This window comes from Pinus tabuliformis, chromosome 1_2 (genome assembly GCF_031772625.1).
Source record: "Pinus tabuliformis cultivar Carrire ecotype Pingquan chromosome 1_2, CPIR1, whole genome shotgun sequence".
Classification (NCBI taxonomy): domain Eukaryota; kingdom Viridiplantae; phylum Streptophyta; class Pinopsida; order Pinales; family Pinaceae; genus Pinus; species Pinus tabuliformis.
Window position 1 is genome coordinate 336,561,909 of NC_142298.1, and position 20,440 is coordinate 336,582,348.

The window sequence follows — 20,440 nt, forward strand, 5'->3', positions numbered from 1 at the left end:
ACTTTCTATGATTTTTGCAAATAGGATAGAGACATAAGTGGGATTGATTATAGGGAAAGCTACATAGCTAAGCTAAGTTGAGCTAGATCAGTCTTGGAATAGGTGACCTCTCAATAAGTTTTAAATATCAATGATAAAGCGTGAGAAGTGTCGATTAATGCTATGTGATTCATTTTCTCATTCAAAGTTCTTGGTAATTGTTCAGTATGCTTAGCTAATTTTGTTGTCGATGCTCCCATTGTGATGCATTCCAAATATTAAAAATTGAGATAGGTAATCCTCATGCCTAGACTTAAAAGAACATTCCTTAGTTCCAAGTTTGAATAAGCCAAAATTGGATTTCCAAGCACATAAACATGGCCATATTTGTAAATTTTTTGCTACTCACATTCTCCACATGGGGCCAATGAACTTTTCCATATGTAACACTGGATCGTATCAACAACCCCTTAAAACAACTTCTCAACTGTCAAACGAAAAAGAGAGCATTGTCTAGTCGAAATTTATATACAAAACATGTCAAAAAACCACTAAAAATGTGTGAATGCTTGGTTTCTAATATTCCAATTGTTATATGTCTTGCAAATGAAGGATAAATGATGTGTCATAAGAAGCAGTGCATAGAAAACACAAAGGGTTTTTTGAGGACTAGTTGCATGATACTTTTTGATGCCTTTTTTATGTACTCTATAAAACATAATGTAAAAATTTTCACCTTGGGGGACCTTTTTAATGTTATGATTTTGAACATTTGGAGGTCAAAACTAAATTATGTCAACTCCATGATGCTCCATGATCCTTAAAATATATATCTAGGCTAATGCCTACCTTCAAATATGTCATTGTTTTTTCTATTTATTTGCTAGCTTGTTCACAACTTGTGAGACTAACATTTGGCTAAGAAACCATGAGTTATGAGAATCTAAGACATCGAAATCATAGAGGGATTGCACTCGACCTAGACCACACCAATCCTTAACAATTCTAGCCTTTTTTGTACCGATGAGGATTTGAACTAGCAACCTTCACACAAGGAGCGCCTTAGAAAAACACCCTTCATTGATTGTTCTAATCCCATGGGTTTCAAATAGGTCATTCTATCATGATGCATAGTTTGGTTTAAAGGAGTTCCCACTATGTTTTCATATTGTAGTTTTAAATTAGATTTGGTCAACTCCAACATGATCGACAACTTTAAAATATTTGCTTAAGTCATTCATTGTACCTGAATTCTTCATTTGACCTAAAAACACAATTTCCTTTTACGTAGTTTCATGTCAGATCCATTTCCCATACTTATATATGTTATTTCATAAGAAAATTTTAGGGGCTAAATTTCTCCATTGTCTCAAATTCCATGTTTTTTTGCCCAAAATAATTCAAAAATTTTCATTTTTTTATAAAAGTGATTCACCTAAACTCTATAAAACAAAATTATTGAATACCGAAAATTTTATAGAAAGATATAAAATCTTTAAAAATTTAATTTTTTTTTATAAAAATATAGCTAAATATTTTAAAGTTTGTATACCAAAGATTAATTAGAGTAGCCAAAATTTCTACATTTTAGGATACATTCCATTCCAATATAGCTAAATATTTTAAAGTTTGTATACCAAATATTAATTAGATTAGTCAAAATTTCTGCATTGAATTTGATTATACATTTAAATTTAATGTATAACCAATTTAACTAATTTTTCTATTTTGTACAACTAATTAATAGTATTATTTCCTTCTTATTTATTTTCCTTTGACTTGATTGATGTTTGATTTGATTATTTCTTCCATTAATTTGGATTAGGTTATTTTTATTGTAAGGGTCATGTTAGTTATTTATTACTATAATTTCTTTTTCTTTTTCTCAGTAACTATTGATTTAAAAATAATATATTAATAAACAATTAAAATTAAAAATAAAATAAGATTTGATTATTCTTATTACATTTAATTTATTTTATAACCAATTTAATTGTTTTTTCTTTTTATAACTAATTCATAAAAGTAATTCCTTGTCATTTATATATATATCTTTTTTTGTTCAATGGTTGTTTTATTGCTTCTACCTTAGGTTAAACTAAGGTCATGTTAGTTAAATATTATTATATAATGTGTTTATTATTTAATTCCGTTTATTTATTCAGTTAAAAATAAAGAAATAAATAATAATAATAAAAAATTAATTAATATTTTGTTTTTTTCCCATCGAGTCAAAACTAGTTGTTTTTAGCCGTTTTCCCCATAGATGTTAGAAGGTCTTGATTCCTTATTTAACTTATTCCTATGATCTGATTTTTCATCTGGTCTTGATCATGAACCACATTGATTGGTTCAAAGACCTAAATCTACAATATGATTTCTTCCGAATTTGTTTTCAAATCAAAATATATCCCCAAGAAACTTTAATTGGAAAATAATCTTAATAGGCCATCATGTGTTATATTTGTTTGTTCGTTCGTTTGAAATATCGAGTTATTTATTTTCAGAGAGGAGCAAGAAACTCGCAGTGTATATGTAGTTTACACATGCCGACGTTGACTATAATTAGTAATTCTTTTTATAGCCATACTCAAATTTGGTAAATTATATTTTAATAAATATAAAGAAGAGTGGAAATTTGGATTTTTTTTTTTTTAATAACATGATGTATTAAGAAATAATTAAGTTATACTTTGAAATAATTTTTCCTATAAAGGAATAATGATTATGATCATGTTTGGCATGCATATGTTTTCCGATGGAGAGCTTTGCAGGTGTCCGTAAGGGTTTTGGTTAACTCTCCTACTACATCCTGTTACCATACTGCCCCATAGTCGTTTGTTAACTGTTACCCTACTCGTTTTCTGGTCCATCTGTCGTTATCAGGATGTCTACTACTACTGTATTGGGAGACTTAATGGAAACGAAGGAGGAGGTGGATTATTCTGAAGACTCGCATCCTGAACGTGTTATTTTTGGGTGCCCTAATTTCTCATCTGTTGTATCTATCCCTAGCCTCCCATCGAAGCCGTTTCTGCCTAATTCATCTCCAGTGGTAGCCTTGCCGGATCGCTGCTCTTCTCCTCCCTCTGATGGAAATTCCCCTTGGGGTTCCCCTGCTCTGGACTTTCCCCCTCTGTCCCCTGGGACCCTCCATTTTTTTCAACTATCACGCCTCCGTCGCCCTCTTTTGATCCGCATCTACCCATTTCATCCTTTTTCGCGGTGACTTTTGCTAGCCCTCATCCTTCGGTAGCCACAAACCCATCTGCCCCGCTTCACTCGCCTTCAGGCTGTTTTGAGACTTCGGCAATTAGGGTTAGATCTGAAAAATCCATCCCTCTGGATGGCTCCTCGGACCCTTTAGCGGACCACCCATATTCACCGCGCACAGGGAAGAAAAGAACAAAGTGCGTGAAAGTGACCTCAAAGGATATCTCGATTCGTTTCGGCGAGACCTCTGCTATCGGGGAAGCAGCTATCATGGCTAGCACCATTCTCGTTGGACATGTCCGTGGAAGGGCGTATTCAGCTACTCGGCTCACCCAATGGGTAAAGGAAATATGGGGGGGCGTTCTCAAAGAATTACCTGAGGTACAAGTCTTACCTAAAGGCTGGTTGCCCTTCATTTTGCAAAAGAGGACTACACAGATTTTGTGCTCGCCAGATACTGGCACATTGAGATGGCGTCGGTTCTCTTAAAGAGATGGAGTCTGCTCTTTGATCCGGAGAGAGAACAAATTGGGGCCGGTCCACTATGGGTTCTCCTGCCTGGACTCCCTCTTCAATATTGGTGTGAGGAGGTCTTCATCCATATTGGGAATGCTCTGGGGTCATATCTTGACCATGATCGAACCTTTGTAGAGTCAAGGAACAGAACCCTTGCGCACATCCTGGTGTACTTGGACACCCGTGAGGGTTTGGAGGAGAAGATTACCTTGCACTGGGGGAAATATTCAAGGGTACAGATATTGGACTACGAAGGGGTTCCTTTTCGATGTTGCCGCTATCACAAGGTGGGGCACATATTCAAGGATTTCCCCCTTAACAAGAAGCCTGAAGAGGTCCCTTTATCATCCTATGCTCCTTCCAGGACTGTTTTGTTGGCCATCCTGCGTACATCGGCACTAAGACCTTCTGTCAACAATCCTCAAAAGGCAGCAGACGACGCTCGCAGAACCCTCTCGTCGCCGGTCACCAGATCTCGGGCAGCTGTTGAAGCTGCCATTGCTACGGGTACATCTCTCTCCCCTCCTTTATCTTGTATTTCTCCTTGCTCCTCCATGCATATTCCATCCATATCTGCTGCATATTGCACTTTGCCCACCTCTCCTATCTATGCACCATCGGTTCCCTCTCTGCATACTCTATCCTCGCCCACCTCTTCTCCATCTTCATCTCGGGGGTCAAAATCACATCATTATAATCTTCGCCCTCGTACTCATACTCGAGGATCCCCTTTGAAAATTGCTGGTTTGGGTCTTGCTATCTTCGGGTCGACCCCCATGATTTCTCGGGGGAGAAAATCTTTCTTGTCTAAAGCCATCAGGCGTGCTGGAGCAGAAGTTGCCTCGGGCTGCCAATCCACTCTTGACGGGGTTCTTAGAGCAGCGAACACCCCTGGCGGCCTACCTCCATGAAGTTCCTATCCTTTAATTGCAAGGGCTTGGCTAGTGCCTCTAAGAAGCTAGCCCTACTTAGAAACTTTGAGATTGTACCTGTCAACATCATTCTCCTCCAAGAAACCCTTGGCCCGGCTGATCCTATCTCTGTTTCTCTAACCTCTATATTTGCGGGGTGGCATTTTTTGGCCATGGATTCTACTGGGTGATCTAGGGGCCTTGTGATTGGCTACAATCCTTCAGCATCTAAAGCACAAGCGTCCAAGGGAGGACGGGGGTTTATGGGTATAGATCTCTTCTCGGCAGACCTAGGGACCAGCCTTAGGGTTATTAACATCTATGGCCCATGTCAACAAAGGGAGCATTTTTGGCGAAATCTGTTGGGGCTCTCCATCTTCTCTGCTGACAATATCATTATTGGGGGTGATCTAAATTTCTCCCTGGGATATGGTGAATCTTGGGGATCCATGGCACAAGTGGACTCAATCACAGGCTATATGACTGATCTTCTGGAGAGACATAACCTGATTGATGTACCTATGAACAAACCACTCCCCACATGGAGGAATAGAAGAATTGGTGAGGCCGCCCTTGCTCGCAGACTAGACAAATTCATCATGAAAGGGTCCCTTATTCAATAGCTGCATTTTTACAAACAATGGGTTGGAACTGGAGGCATTTCGGATCACTACCCAATATACCTAGAGATCTTGGGACCTCACCAAAAGCCAAAAGCACCATTCAAGTTCAATCACGGTTGGCTTCAGGATCCATCATATATTAATATGGTCAAGGAATTCTGGGTTGCTAATCCGATTGATCGATCTGTTTCATTTGCTAAAGGTTTCTGCTACAATCTATCATAGCTCAAGCACCTCTCTATCAAATGGGCCAGAGAAAAACACCTGAGGGAGAACTCAGCCCTCCTACATATAGAATCAGAACTCTGCTCCTTATTGGATGAGCGAGGCTTAGGGTTTATCACTGCAGATGAAAAATCCCACCTGGTGGAGCTAGAAAACCAGAAGTCAAAGATACTAAAAGATATAGAGGAATCCATTTGTCTTCGAAGGAGAGCCATATGGTTAAAAGCAGGAGATGATAACACTCGGTTCTTCCATAACTATGCAAAAGGCAGAAAGGTCACAAATACCATATGGAACATTCCATTGCTAGAGGGAGGAGTGGCTGATACCTTTAACAAGCTCTCCCACCTGGGATCTACTCACTTCAGGAACCTCTACAAACAACCCCCTGGCTCGACTATTGCAGATATTATCAATATTGCTGGACACTTCCCCAGGTTTGTAAATGAGGATGAGGCTGCGACATTATCTGACCCTGTGACACCTGGGGAGCTTGAGGGCACTTTAAAATGGTTCAAAAAGGAAAAAAGCCCGGGTCTGGATGGTTGGACCATTGAATTCTACCTTGCCTTCTATGAGCTTATCAGTCATGATCTACTAAGGGTAGTGGAGGAATGCCGAGCATCTGGGACAATGTATAATGCCATCAACTCGACTTTCATCGCCCTTATTCCCAAATCATATTCCCCTTCCTCTTTCGATGATTATCGTCCCATTTCTCTGTGCAATTGTCTCTATAAGATCATTTCCAAGATCATTGCAAATCGCCTTCATCCTATCCTGTCTCGTCACATTTCCCCTCAACAATTTGCTTTCCTAGAACATCGCCAGATCCATCAAGCTATCGGCTCGGCCCAAGAAGCCATTCACACCATCTGGACTAGTCACCATAAGGCCATCACCCTAAAGATTGATTTGGCAAAGGCATTTGATCATGTCAGCTGGCTCTACATCAAGACGCTCCTTATCCATCTGGTATTTCCCAATATTTTCATCACCTGGATCATGGCCTGTATCACCACTCCTACCTTTAGTGTTCTAATCAATGGGTCTGCATATCATTTTTTCCACTCTGAACGCGGGCTCAGACAGGGTTTTCCCCTGTCTCCTCTTCTCTTTTTGATTTTCATGGATAGTCTTAGTCGATTGATTTCTTCAGCCAAGAGAGATGGAGACTTTTGTGGGCTCAAGATATCTGATGATTTTTTTCTCACCCATCTTCTGTTCATGGACGATGTCATTATTTTTCTTGATGGCAGTATCAGGGATTCCCGCACTTTTTCGAAAATTCTCACCCTATTCTCATCTGCCACTGGGATGCTTGCAAACCATTCAAAATCAACCATCACTTTTACACGAACTTCCATCCATGAGTCTTAATATGCTCATCATCTATTTCCATACTGCATTAGCCCCCTAGATCACGACCTTAAATATCTAGGTTTCTGGATCAAGCCTGTCTGCCAGAAGATAACTAACTAGACTTGGCTCATCTCTAAACTGGAAAATAGGCTTAACAATTGGAGTCACTGATATTTATCCAGAGCCGATCGGCTTGTATTAGTTAAATCTGTACTGGAGGCTACACCGATCTATTGGATGGCACTTGCATGGATTCCGATAAGCATCTTGGCAAGGTTACACCAAATTTGTAACAGATATCTATGGAATGGGAACCAGGACAAACGGATTTTTTCATGGGTGGGATGGAAAAAGATAGCACAGCCCAAAAAATGGGGAGGCTGGGGACTTAAAGATCTGCCCCTATTTGCACAGGCACTAGCTGCTAAAATGGGGTGGACATTACTCACAGGACATAATCTTTGGACTAGCATCACATATCACAAATACATTTGGCCTCTGAACATCATGGAATTGATCCAGCTCCCAAATTGGACCAAATCCGACATTTCATCTGTATGGAAAGCACTCCTAAATTCATTGCCCCTCATTAGGGAAATTCTGGTTTGGAAAATTAACGATGGATCTTTGGCTTGCATTGGAGAAGATCCATGGAATGGGAGTGGTGGCAGACATCTATTATCCAGGCTGCTAATACAGCATCTAAACTCCCGCGAAATTAAGGTCCTCGCTGACATTGCGGATCCTCTCAATACTTCCATTTTTGCACAGCAATCGAAATCCGCATTTTAAATTAATCTACCACTCTGCTGGCACCAAGAATGGAACAATTATATAAATGCTCTCTCAGAATCGCACATTAGGATCAAATAGGGATCGGATGAGCTTATATGGCATCAATATGAAAACGGTATATACACTCCAAAGGTGGGCTACTTAGCACTGATCTCACATAAGGTGCCAGATTTGATCACTTTTTGGTGGAAGGAAATATGGAAACTTACTGTGCCTCCACCAACCAAACTCTTTTTTTGGTGCATACTAAAAGGTATAGTTCCCACAGGTGAAAACCTCATGCATAGAGCTTTCTACAGGCCTACCTGGTGCACTTTATGTAAAAGTGTAGCTGAATCGATTCAACACCTTTTCCTGAACTGCACAGTCTTGATGAAGCTGTGTCAAATCATCTCCTCATCTATACATTTCACGGGTTCTTGGGAAGGCGATGATTTAAACAGAGTTTGGGAAACATGGTATCACCGGCACAAAGGATCTAAACTACAGAGTCTCCCTCTAATTATCAGTTGGTACCTCTGGTTGTCCCGGAACCGGATCATCTTTGATGACAAACCTGTGAGCTGGCCGCATCTTTCAGCACTTATAATATCGGCTTATAATGAGATGCCTGAGCCTCCCCAACCTCGCACCCGAAGACCCCACGACCCTCCACATATTGATAAAAATATCCCTTGGGATTTTTTTGATGGTGCAGCCTAGCAGCAGGGATGCGGGGGTGGTTTCATCTTATACATCAGTGATCAACATTTCTATAAAGTCCGGATGGGTTTGGGGATTGGCTCAAACAATTTTGCTGAACTCATCACTCTACGTCATCTCATGCATTTCTCATTGGGACATAACTGCATGAACATTCATATATTTGGAGATTAGAAGATCATTATAGATTGGTTCAATAATATCACTGTTTTCCACACACATTCACTCAGTAATATTTTGGATGAAATAATATATTGATGGCTCATTTTAATGACATTACTTGCAATCATATTTACAGGGAACACAAAAGCAGTGCCGACCAACTATCCAAGGCGGCCACGTCACTTCCCCGAGGAGAGTGGTTGATCCAGGAGCAGCGTGGGTCAAATGCATACCAATACTATCAGCGACCTTACATAGACCCACATTACCATAGGGCGGACAGCCCTTGAACTGAATATCTGATATAAACTTTGATATTTTTGAACAGTTTTTATGTATATAGTGGACAAAACTTTCTACAGGGCCTTGTGTGGTAATATGTACATATAAATAGAAGAACTACAACGAACATCCTGCGTGATGTTTCTGGTTTTATGTTGATATTTTTGATCTTATACTGAGCCCCTAGAAGGTTGATAGACACAATAGCATATGCATCAAGCATCTACAATATGTATTTTTTCAAGATAATGAAAGATTACGATTTTTCCAGGGGAAAACGTTTTTCTCATAAAAGACCTAGGAATCCTTTCCCCACAACAATGCTATCAAAATTAATTTTAGATTTAAACTTTAATATGCAAAGTCAAGGACAATTAAAGATCTAACAACAATGTCATCAACACTATTTTTAAATTTAAAAATATATAGGTTAAAGTTAATGATGATTGTGGTTGAGATGTTGTATCAATTGGTTCGTTAGGAATATTGAATTATTATAACATTGTTAGGAGGAATTCTCTAGATCGTTAAAAGTAATTGGTATTGGACAAAAAGATTTCACGAAGTAATATTGTTTGAATTATGTTTTTTACGATAAAAATAGATTCAATATTATCAAAATTTTTTGAAACACCCCAAATCTTAAAATTTGACAATCATAATCTAAATTTACAAAAATCTCTAGAAAATTTTATCAAAATATTACCAAAATTTCTATAATTTTTAGAAAAAAAATAATATAATTAAACTATGGCAATTATTATTTTCAAAAAATAATATAATTAAACTATGGCAATTATTATTTTCAAGGAAGAACGACAAACCCTCAATGTACATATAGTTTAAACATGACGGTTTATGCCATTAACAATCCTTTCTATAGCCGACCTTATGTTGGATAAATTATATTTTAATAAATATAGAGGGGAAATTTGGATTTTCCTTCTTTATAAGAATTAAAATATACTGAAATTCCGATTTTAAAAATAATAAATTAATTCAAATCCTTTCCAATTTATTTATATATTTAATTAATTTTTATTAAAAATCAATAAATTAATAATATAACAAATATTTTGAAAATTAAATTAAATATATTTTTTTTGTAAGTTTAGGTGGGACTTTCTCATTTTCGAGTTTTTACATGTCCGTTATTCACCCCATTTACAGGGAGGGTAGCACAAGAATCGAACCCAAGATCTCCAGTTCAGTGAGACTTCATTTCCACGGCCATTGCCACTTGAGCTACCCCATGCGGACAAATTAAATATAAAATTAAAATTAACACTATAAATTATTTTTGTGGATAAGTAATAATATAATTGGCAAAAATTTTTTATGTTAACAAACTATTATGTATTTGGTTTTATTGTAAGAAATTCATCCCATTTTACCAGGGATATTATTAACTTGTAAATAGACTTTGTTAGAATACCATCAGTGAATACCATGACATATCAATACCACATGCTCAAAAACCATAACTTATTTCAAAATGAAAACATTTTATTTTAATTTAACTTTATAACAAGCTAACAGGAAAAAGGTTATAATTAGTTTTGAGATATATCTAAATCCTCTATCTCCAATACTACTAAAAATGTTCCCATAGAAATTAAATTAAGGTTTTAATAAAATAAGAAATGAGAATATTTTTATATTTAAAGACATGAAATTTATATAATACAAATGGTATTAGTAAAAACCAACATAGATCCATCTTAACTAAGTATCCAAACCATGGCAACGAAGGGAAGAGAGGGGAGGGAGAGAGGAAGGGATATAGTGACAAAGTTGGAGGGCAAATATGGAGACAGAGACAAAGTGTGTGTGTGTGAGTGATGGCGGGAGAGAGAGAGGAGGGGAGAAAGAGAAGAAGAAAGAAGAGGGGGGAAGAGAGGGAAGAAAGAACAAATACATAGGGAGATAGAGGTGGAGAGAGAGGCAAGGAGGGGAGAAAGAGAAGAAGAAAGAACAGGGGGGAAGAGAGGGAAGAAAGAACAAATACATAGGGAGATAGAGGTGGAGAGAGAGAGGTAGTGAAAGGGAGAGATGGAGAGATAGAGGGAGATAGGAGAGGAGGGAAGAGAGAGAAGAGGTGGGGAGAGAGACAAGGAGAGAAGGGAAAGAGAGAGAGAGAGAGGGAGGCACAAATATGGAGAAGAGAGAGAGAGTGTGTGATGGGGGGGAGAAAAAGAGCTAGGTGGGAGATAAAGAGAAAGCAAGGACTGAAGAGAGAGAAGGAGAGAGATGGAGTTGGAGGGGGAGAGAGAGGGAAGGAAGAAGAAAGAAATAGAGGGAGAAAGTTAGAGAGAGAGAGGGGGCAGTGACAAGAGCAGGATGGAAGAGAGAGAGGAAGAGGGAGGGGGGCAGTGGGAATAAGAAAAAGACACATATACAAGTATAGATATTATATAGTATTATATAACTAGCTTAGATACATATTAGCCTGAATCTATCAAGCTCCCAGAGAGATGAAATATCTAGAGGTGCAAACATTTCCTCAAGTTTTGAACTCAAAAAAGAGGTTTGCACCTCGAGAGATTGGATCCTTCTCTGCCCTTGATAGATCTGGGTCAAGATGGATCTAGGCTGGTGTAAAAGCAGTAAAAGTTAATTTAACTCACCATATCCATATAAAGTAAATTTTACACAATAACGATGTAAAAAACATGCCCACATAATCTTCCTCGTTATTTATAGGAAACCGAAAATTTCTCATATATAGTAATCCTCAATGAGTTGAAACAAACTAGCATGAGAATTTGGCAAAAATCTCCCTCGATTATCTACAAAGTGAATACTTTGGGAAGGTGGAATTTCTTTTTCGGGAGTTTTAATATATATTTATATATATTTTGTTACATTGTTCGTGGGAAACCTCTTCCAATATATATATTATATATATATAATATATATATATATATATATATATATATATATATATATATATATAGTTACATTGCTCGTGGGAAACCCGTTCCAATGGTTCACGCATTCTGGGGAGCTTTGAACCTGTATGGGAATGTGAGCTTTCGAACTATGTGGGAACGTCACCCTTTCAACCAGAGCTCCAATGAGCTTTGAAGACTGTTTTTTTGAGTTTCGTCGGTCATTGGGGTTGGGGAATACAAAGCCTCTAGAGAATTATGTTGAAATGCCCACAAAACATGAGCCTATGTTGAAACCTTCGCAGGGAGAAAGACCAAAGACATCCTTAACACATAAATGCTTAATTGAGAAACTTATAATATATATATATATATATATATATATATATATATATAGTTACATTGTTCGTGGGAAACCCGTTCCAATGGTTCACGCATTCTGGGGAGCTTTGAACCTGTATGGGAACGTGAGCTTTCGAACTATGTGGGAACGTCACCCTTTCAACCGGAGCTCCAATGAGCTTTGAAGACTGTTTTTTTGAGTTTCGTCGGTCATTGGGGTTGGGGAATACAAAGCCTATAGAGAATTATGTTGAAATGCCCACAAAACATGAGCCTATGTTGAAACCTTCGCAGGAAGAAAGACCAAAGACATCGTGAACACATAAATGCTTAATTGAGAAACTGGAGCAAACTCTTGATGGGTTAAAGAAGCGTGTGGAACCTCTACTTAAGGGCAATATCTAGGATGTCATGATGATGAATATTTCTTTTGTTGTTTATGTATATATCTTACAGAAGATTGTGTGTGCATATTGCATGTGTTAGTCAATGCTTAAACATTAGAGTTGCTTTGTTTTTTCTCTTAGAAATTAAACTAGAGAAACATATGTAAAATTGTTCCTTTGTATTTTTAAGCCAAATTGTTACAAAGACTGTTCATGTGTAAGAGAAGAGAATTGATGATGAACTTGACATTTTATATATAAAAAAAAAAATTCAAAGAAAAAAACACCCATAGAATATATTTTTATATAAAAAATATTATATACTTATTTAAATTAATTTAAATATTTTGATTCAATATAAATTTTGATTATTATATAAATTATATAATTAAAGAAAAAATTATATATATTTTTTATTTTTTATTATATAATATTACTATTTTGATTAACCATTTCTTATAAATTTTGGAAAATCTTTAGCAGTTACTCACAACTTTACCTAAATTCCCAAAATTCTCATGTGTCCTAAAACTCATGCAACATATATATATTTCACTGATCACCCTGCTCCTAGCTACTTCTACCTTGTAATATTTCCGTCCAGCATGTCTCTGTTTTGGTGTATAACAATATTAATAATGGGGTCAGAGCTCCTCTTACTTATTCATGTGTAGGCTTTGAAGGAGCTGTGTTAGCTATTTTAATCGTTATTCAGACATTAATTTAAAAGGAAAAGCAGAGAAATCGTATTTGAAGTAATTTTTTTACCGAATCCTTCCTTGAAGACTACAAGTGATTATTTGTATTTAATTCGGAACACGTTAATCTCCAGCGTGGTCGTCCAGTGAATTTAACAATTCGTTACTTGAATTTCATTATCTTGTTTTTGTTGACTCAGGCGTCGTATCTAATAAACCAAGCAAAGGAGACGTATGAGGGGCTGTCAAGAAAACGTTGCAGAGATATCAAGAAGTATTTACAATTGGCAAATAATATTAAAAATGAAAGGTTACACATCACAAGTATTAAAAATGGAAGGTCACACATCACATGTATTTGAAAATCTCAAAAGGATCGTTAGGCAATCTCTAAGGCTTGACTCGTTCAGTTCAGAGCTAATTGAGATTCGTCCATTATCACAGTGAAGAAATTAGATCTTTCTAGCTTCATATTAAATTTATATTTAAGATGTATTTATACTACTTCTAATCACATGTCACATTCAAAAATTTCTGGTAATGTGTGTTGAAATATAATTTCAACTGCAAGTTTATTTTATTTGCGATGCGATCTATTGCATATCGCAAATCGCAACTCACCTTGTCACCCTCCGATATGTGTTGTGTTTTCTGGCGATTGCGATGGTGCGATGCGATGCGATCACATATCGCAGATCGCATCATATGTGTGTGCCCCAATTTTGTGTTCCGACCAAATGGGATTCTGCGATGCGATTTAAATAAAGTCAATGGGTGAAGTATAGGCCAGCATTAAATGAAATTTTACGTGAAGTAAAAGCTTTACTTACCGTCAGTAAATGTCAGTAAAATAGTAAATGCAATTTAATGTGGGTTGGTAAGTTTTGATGAAGTTTTTAATTTTATTCCAGCGGGAGTATGGGCACAAGTAAAAGCTGGTAAAATCATTTAATTTTATTGTTTTTTATTTTACGGCAACTTGGCAAGTGAAAACGTATGTAAGTCATTTTGTTGTCATATATATATTGTGTAATGTTTTTTTTGGGTAAGATGAGAGTGAAGAGGGGAGACGCAGCAGTGCCCATGTAATTGTATTGTAATGCACAGCAGTGCGAAGAAGTGAAAAAATAGAACGCAGAGAAATTTGTATGTAATTCTACACAGCAGTGTGTTGATTTACAAAGCTGAGACAGAGTATTTCTCAGGAGAGACAGAGTAGTTTTTGTATGGAACTGGAAGTTCCTTGTGAATCCCTCTGAGAGAGAGGAAGACCAATGTTTTGTAACAACAGTTTTTATTAATGAAAAGAAATTTGTGGTGTGTGTGAAAACTCTGTCAGCTGCAAGTAATTTTTTTTTAAAGTTTCCGCTGTGTTAAAGATCTTGTGTTTGAAACAGAGCATTGTCTCTGTGTTCTGTGATTTTGTTTTTGGGATTTTGACAGAAAAATCCCCAATAGTGGTATCAGAGCTACGTTAGGCTCTTTGAAGGGTTCAAAGAAGCTGAAGGAAGGATTCTTATTGCAACAACTTCTCCAGCAGTGTGAAGACTCAGGCAAAAGAATCCAAGTGAAGTATTTGAAGCATAGTTAAGAGTGCAAAAATGGCTGGCACCAGCACCAGCAATAGCATGGGTATGGAGCTCCCATTATTTGATGGCAAAAACTATGACTATTGGGCAATAACAATGAAAGCCTTGTTTGCTTCCCAAGACTTATGGGAAATAGTTGAAGATGGTTTTGAACAACCAGCAGATGAAAATGAGTTTAATGCACTAACTCAGGGAGAGAAGGATCTGTTAAAGAGCCACAAGAAGAAGGACTCAAAAGCCCTCTTCTTCTTGTATCAGGCAGTGCATGGAAGCCTGTTTCCAAGGTTAGCAGCAGCTAAGACATCCAAAGATGCATGGCACACTCTCAAAACAGCCTATCAAGGCATGGAGAAAGTGAAGACAGCTAAACTGCAGTTGCTGAGGAAAGATTTTGAGAATTTGTGCATGAAGGAGTCAGACAACATTGACTCATTCTTCATACATGTAATTGGTTTGGTCACACAGATAAGGACTCATGGAGAAACCCTTGAAGAAAGGAGGATTGTGGAGAAACTATTGAGGTGCCTGTTATCACCCCAAGAAACTCACCTAGGTTGTAAATCAGTGATACTTAGGAACATTAAAAATTCAACATTTTTGTTGGATGAAATGATGGATAAATGAAATATGTGCAGCACCTTCAAGCCAGATAACCACTCCTACTATGATTTACCCCAGGCATGGGTGAAGACCCACAAACTACAAGGCTTTCAACCCCCAACTACTCACGGTTTAAGGAAAAAGTGATAATGGAGAAGACTGATTGCACCAGCAGACGCACAGAGCTCTGTGATGGCCAGCTGCAATCAGTTAGAGGATCTGCACGACTATTATTCAATAGACAGTGAGGATGACAACTCTCTGCTATTTGAACAACAGCAACCTGCAAACAGCTTCAATGAGCCACTAAATCATAATACAGAGATGGGATGACAGCCCCTCTGATATCAAACATTTACAGCACATAAATAAATGTAAGCAGGCACAGCCTAGAACAAGAAGACAAGAAGTGAAAAGTGAGCAGGTGACAACAAAAGAAGCTTGTATTAATGGAAATCAAGACCAGAAGCTGCAGGTCTCATAGTATTAACAGTCTCCAGAAGTTAAAAGTCTACTATAAGCTTTCATTCATCAAACACTCATCATCCATTACATCTCAGTTCTGAGTATATACACTGCTACAATACAAAATATCTCTGCTGAACAATACGTGGAGGAGCCCATAAATGGCCACCAACCATATTTACATTCAAGAATGGGCCTTTGGTACAATTCTGGCCGTGCTTTGAATAAATTTGTCCCTCTCTGGTGCTCTGCTATCCTTCTAGGGCAGGTGAGACGAAGTATGGACGAATCCCATAACCACTGAATTCTTTGACTGGATCTGTGGCGTCCTATCTCCTCCTCGGCCATACTGCCGATTAAAAGCTGCTGTTGAATCATTGAATGGCTCCAATATGACTGCCTGGCTTGGCAATAATGAAACATTGCTACACTGTTCATTCCCGCCCACAATGCTTCATCTGGACTTGAAAGCTTCAACCATGGGTCAATCATGACTGATAAATGTTGATCTATCTGAGGCACGTCTTGCTTCCTGTTAAGCCATACTGTCGATTGAAGGCAGCTGCCTACTACACTGTACTGCTGCAGGCCTGCATTAATTATTTCTGCGCCGCTGAGAAATAACACTCACCTTGCTATTCTTTAAGTATCAAATGCCCACACATATATCTTTTCTATCAGGTCCGCCTCTTTGGTTGCAATGCATCTTTAAATAGGCCAAATTTTTTGAAAATACACGCAAAACTGCCTCAAAACCATGAACAATTACTTCGGCGGATTTGAAATTTTATGAGAAATGATTCATAACATTGTCAGATCCGACCCATCGAATCAGAGGCATGCCTTATATTAGAGCCCCGCCCCTTTGGTTTTGCCGATAGCGAAAACACCGCGGACCCGATAATTCATCAAAAACCACTTATAACGTCATCGGGTCTGGCTTATCAGGTCGGAACATAACCATGGTAAAGGCCATGCCCACTTTGACAGTCGCGACAGCGAAATACCGATGCGAAAAAAGTAAACACTGCGGACCCGAAATACTATAGAACACAACATTGTATGCCCGTCGGATCCGACCAATCGGCGGTCATTCATATATGCAAAGGCCATGCTCCTATTGAATCGCCCGATAGCGACACGCCGACGCGATGTCGGCGATCACTCATCGGCGATGCCACATCATTGTCACTGCCACTGCCACTGCCATCCTGCCGATGCGATCTGCCGACGCGATATAATCCGCTGATCTGCCTCCTCCAATTTCGACCCGCCGATGCGATCTGGACCGTTTATCGGCCGGATCTAACGGCTGTTGCTCATTTGAACTGCTAGGACTGCAAATTTGAATTTTGCTAGTTTTGGAGTATTTTAAGCCTCTCGATAGATCATTTCCGCCTTCCCTAGGGCTTTCCTTTGCGATAGCTTTGATCGGTGGAGGACCATTAACCAAACTTTGAAGATCTGAACAACATGCATGGATCCTTTTGGGCACAATCAAGCAAACCAAGCCTGTCTCCGACCATATGGAATCCTTGCTTAGTAGCAGAGCTAACATTGGCTCCTTCTGGGGATGAGATCCTCCCTGTGAGGTCTCAAGAACCTGCAGATCAATGCCTTTCCAGCGACAAACAAATTAGCCAAAATTCCTAGTGTTCCATTGGGCATGGAGTCTATTACAGCTACACTAAAAACTGACAAAAGCAAAATATTTACAGCTTTTAAGGCCAAAAGACCTTAAATCACATAATTTTTCAGAAACCGCCCATTAACAGGGCCATCAAAGACTAGTTCCCCTCCCATACTTTTCAGTATGAAGGTATTGTTTCCTTGAATCTGTGCAATGATGAAAGGGCCTGTCCAGAGAGCATCAAACTTCCCATGATTGCCTTTCTTTTCCTTTAAAGCATCCCATTTCATGACCAAATCCCCAACCTGGAAATTGTTTCCTTTTGTCTTCTTGTCAAAGGCTTCCTTGATCTTTTGCTGATGCGCTGTGGCTTTTTCAATCAGTTGTTCTCTGGTCTGATATAATTCTGTTAAATCAGTGATTCTGTTGGCCATCTCATCTTCTTCATTTTGTGCTGTTTGGAGCAGCTTTGCGACAGGGAGGGTAAGTTGAATGGGGAAAACAACATCAGTACCATATACCAGCTTGAAGGGAGAGCAGCCTGTAGATCTCTTAATGGTCACTCTGTCCGCCCAAAGTGCATACTTCAGCTTGGCATCCCAATTCTTCTTATTATCCTCTAACAGCTTCTTAATAATCCTAATCAGACTTTTATTAGAGGATTCTGCTAGACCATTCCCTTGGGGGTAATATGAGGTGGAATGAACAAGTTTAATGCCCATTGAGTCACATATTTCCACCAACTCTTTTGCCTTGAAGGCTGCTGCATTATCTGTTATAAGCTTATGTGGGCAACCAAATCTGCTGAAAATGTTTTCTGATAAAAATTTCATTACCACATTATGATCAGCCTTCCTTGTTGGGATTGCTTCAATCCATTTTGTAAAATAATCAGTGGCGACTAATATCCACCTATGCTGGCCACTGGAATGTGGGTTGATTTCACCAATGAAATCCAAGCCCCACTGCTAAAAAGGTCATTTTGCAATGATTGGATTTAGGGGCAGGGATTTCAACTGCTGCTTACCTTCAAATCTCTGGCACCTGTCACAAGATTTAACAAAAGCAAATACATCAGAAAATAAAGAGGGCCAATAATACCCGGCTCTGAGAATCTTTTGGGTTGTAGTTCTCCAATAATGATGTCCTCCACACATGCTGTCATGGAACTGCCGCATAACTTCTATTGATTGTTGTTTATCCAGGCATCTTAAAAGCACTCCAGATGGATCCTTCCAATAAAGCAAGCTACCATTGATGCAATATTTGGTTGCTTTGAGCTTTAACGTTCTTGCTTGACTTTGAGGAATTTCTGAAGGAACTTCCAGCTTTAGTAGGAAATTAATTATTGTAGCATACCAGCTACATGAAGATAGGTTCTTGGCTATTGACTGTCCACTCTGCGTTCCAATCGTTTCACACTTTTCCATTTGACCATTTTCTGCTATATTGAACAAGAAATCAATGTCCAAAGAGCTGCAATTCTCTTCAGCCAACAGTTTAGCCAGTCCCTGACCTCTTACCAGCTTGGTGGGCTTCAGTGATATGTTGAATTCTATTATTTTCGCAATCCACTTCGCTCTTTTTCCATCGGCATCAGGCTGCGTTAAAACATCCTTTATTGCAGCAGAAGGGACATATGCAACTATTTTGGAATGCAAGATGTATACTCTGAAGGCCTTCAAAGATTTGATAAGAGCATAAGCCTGCTTTTCAATAATATCATACCTTAGTTCAGCATCCCTCAGATTTTTGCTGAAAAAGGCAACTGGATGCTCTTGGCCTGCTTCATCTTGCTGCAACAGGACAGCTGCAATGGTATCCTTAGAGGCAAATGAGAATAGATGAAACTCCTTGCTATAATCAGGGCTTATTAAAGTAGGAGCTTCTACAATAGCCATCTTAATGGACTCAAAAGATTTTCTGGCTGAATCAGTCCACTTTACCTCTGCTCCCTTTTTTAACATGGAGGTTATATGCTTAACCAGCTCTGCAAAATTAGGAATGAACCTCCTTACAAAGTTAATTTTGCCTAGAAAAGACTGTATGTCCTTCTTTGATCTTGGAAGAGTCAAGGACTGAATTGCTTTGACTCTTTCTGGGTCAATCTGAACACCTGCAGCAGACACTACATGCCTCAACAGTTTGCCTTCTTTTAAAGCGAATTGGGATTTTTTGGGATTGAGTGAAATCCCAAAACTTCTGCACTTCAAAAACACCTTTCTTAGATGCTGTAAATGATCATGGTGACTGCCAGAATAAACAGTTATGTCATCAAGATATATCAGCACGAATTTGTCCTTCTCACCCACAAAAGCAATATCCATAGCGCGCTGAAAGGTGGCTCCAGCATTCATTAGCCCAAATGGCATTTTTGCATACATGAACGTGCCCCAAGGAGTGGTAAATGTTGTCTTTTCTTGATCATCTGGATGCACAACGATTTGATTGAAGCCTGAAAACCCATCTATGAAAGACATCACTTTGGCACCTGAGACTTGCTGCAACAAATGCTCCATTTTGGGCAAGGGATAATTATCCTTTTTGGAGCACTTATTTAGATTCCTGAAATCAACGCACAGTCTGATTTCCCCATTCTTCTTCCTCACAACAACCAGATTGGCCACCCATTTAGAATATCTGAGAGGCACTATAATCTTAGCAGCTAGCAACTTTTTAATTTCTTTCTCAACCAGAGGAAGGAGCATAGGATTCATTGGCCTCAGCTTCTGTTTGAAAGGAGTAGTGCCTTTTTCAAGTGGAATTTTATGCTGTATTATACTCTTGTCATATGTTTTCAGATCACTGTACTCCCAAGCGAACACATCAGCAAACTGCCTGATTAATTTGCAATATTCAACACTCTGATCAACAGATAGATTAGTGGACAGGTTTATGAATTTTGGCTGACCTGGACTTCCTATATCATGCTTGCAAACTTGAGACTGATCTTCTTTTTGGGCAGCTTTGTAAGGCACATCATTGTGGTCAAACAATCTCTCAAGAGGAATTAGACCCTTAGGAATATGGTTACTAGGAAGCTGGACTATGCTATTCTTGCCAATTTTA

The 20,440-nt window shown here is 38.5% G+C and overlaps 1 pseudogene; it reads left to right on the plus strand.

The window, feature by feature from the left end:
• Window positions 1-5,386: 5,386 nt before the first annotated feature.
• Window positions 5,387-20,440, plus strand: part of LOC149205752 (aldehyde dehydrogenase family 2 member C4-like) — a 36,721-nt pseudogene continuing 21,667 nt past the window's right edge.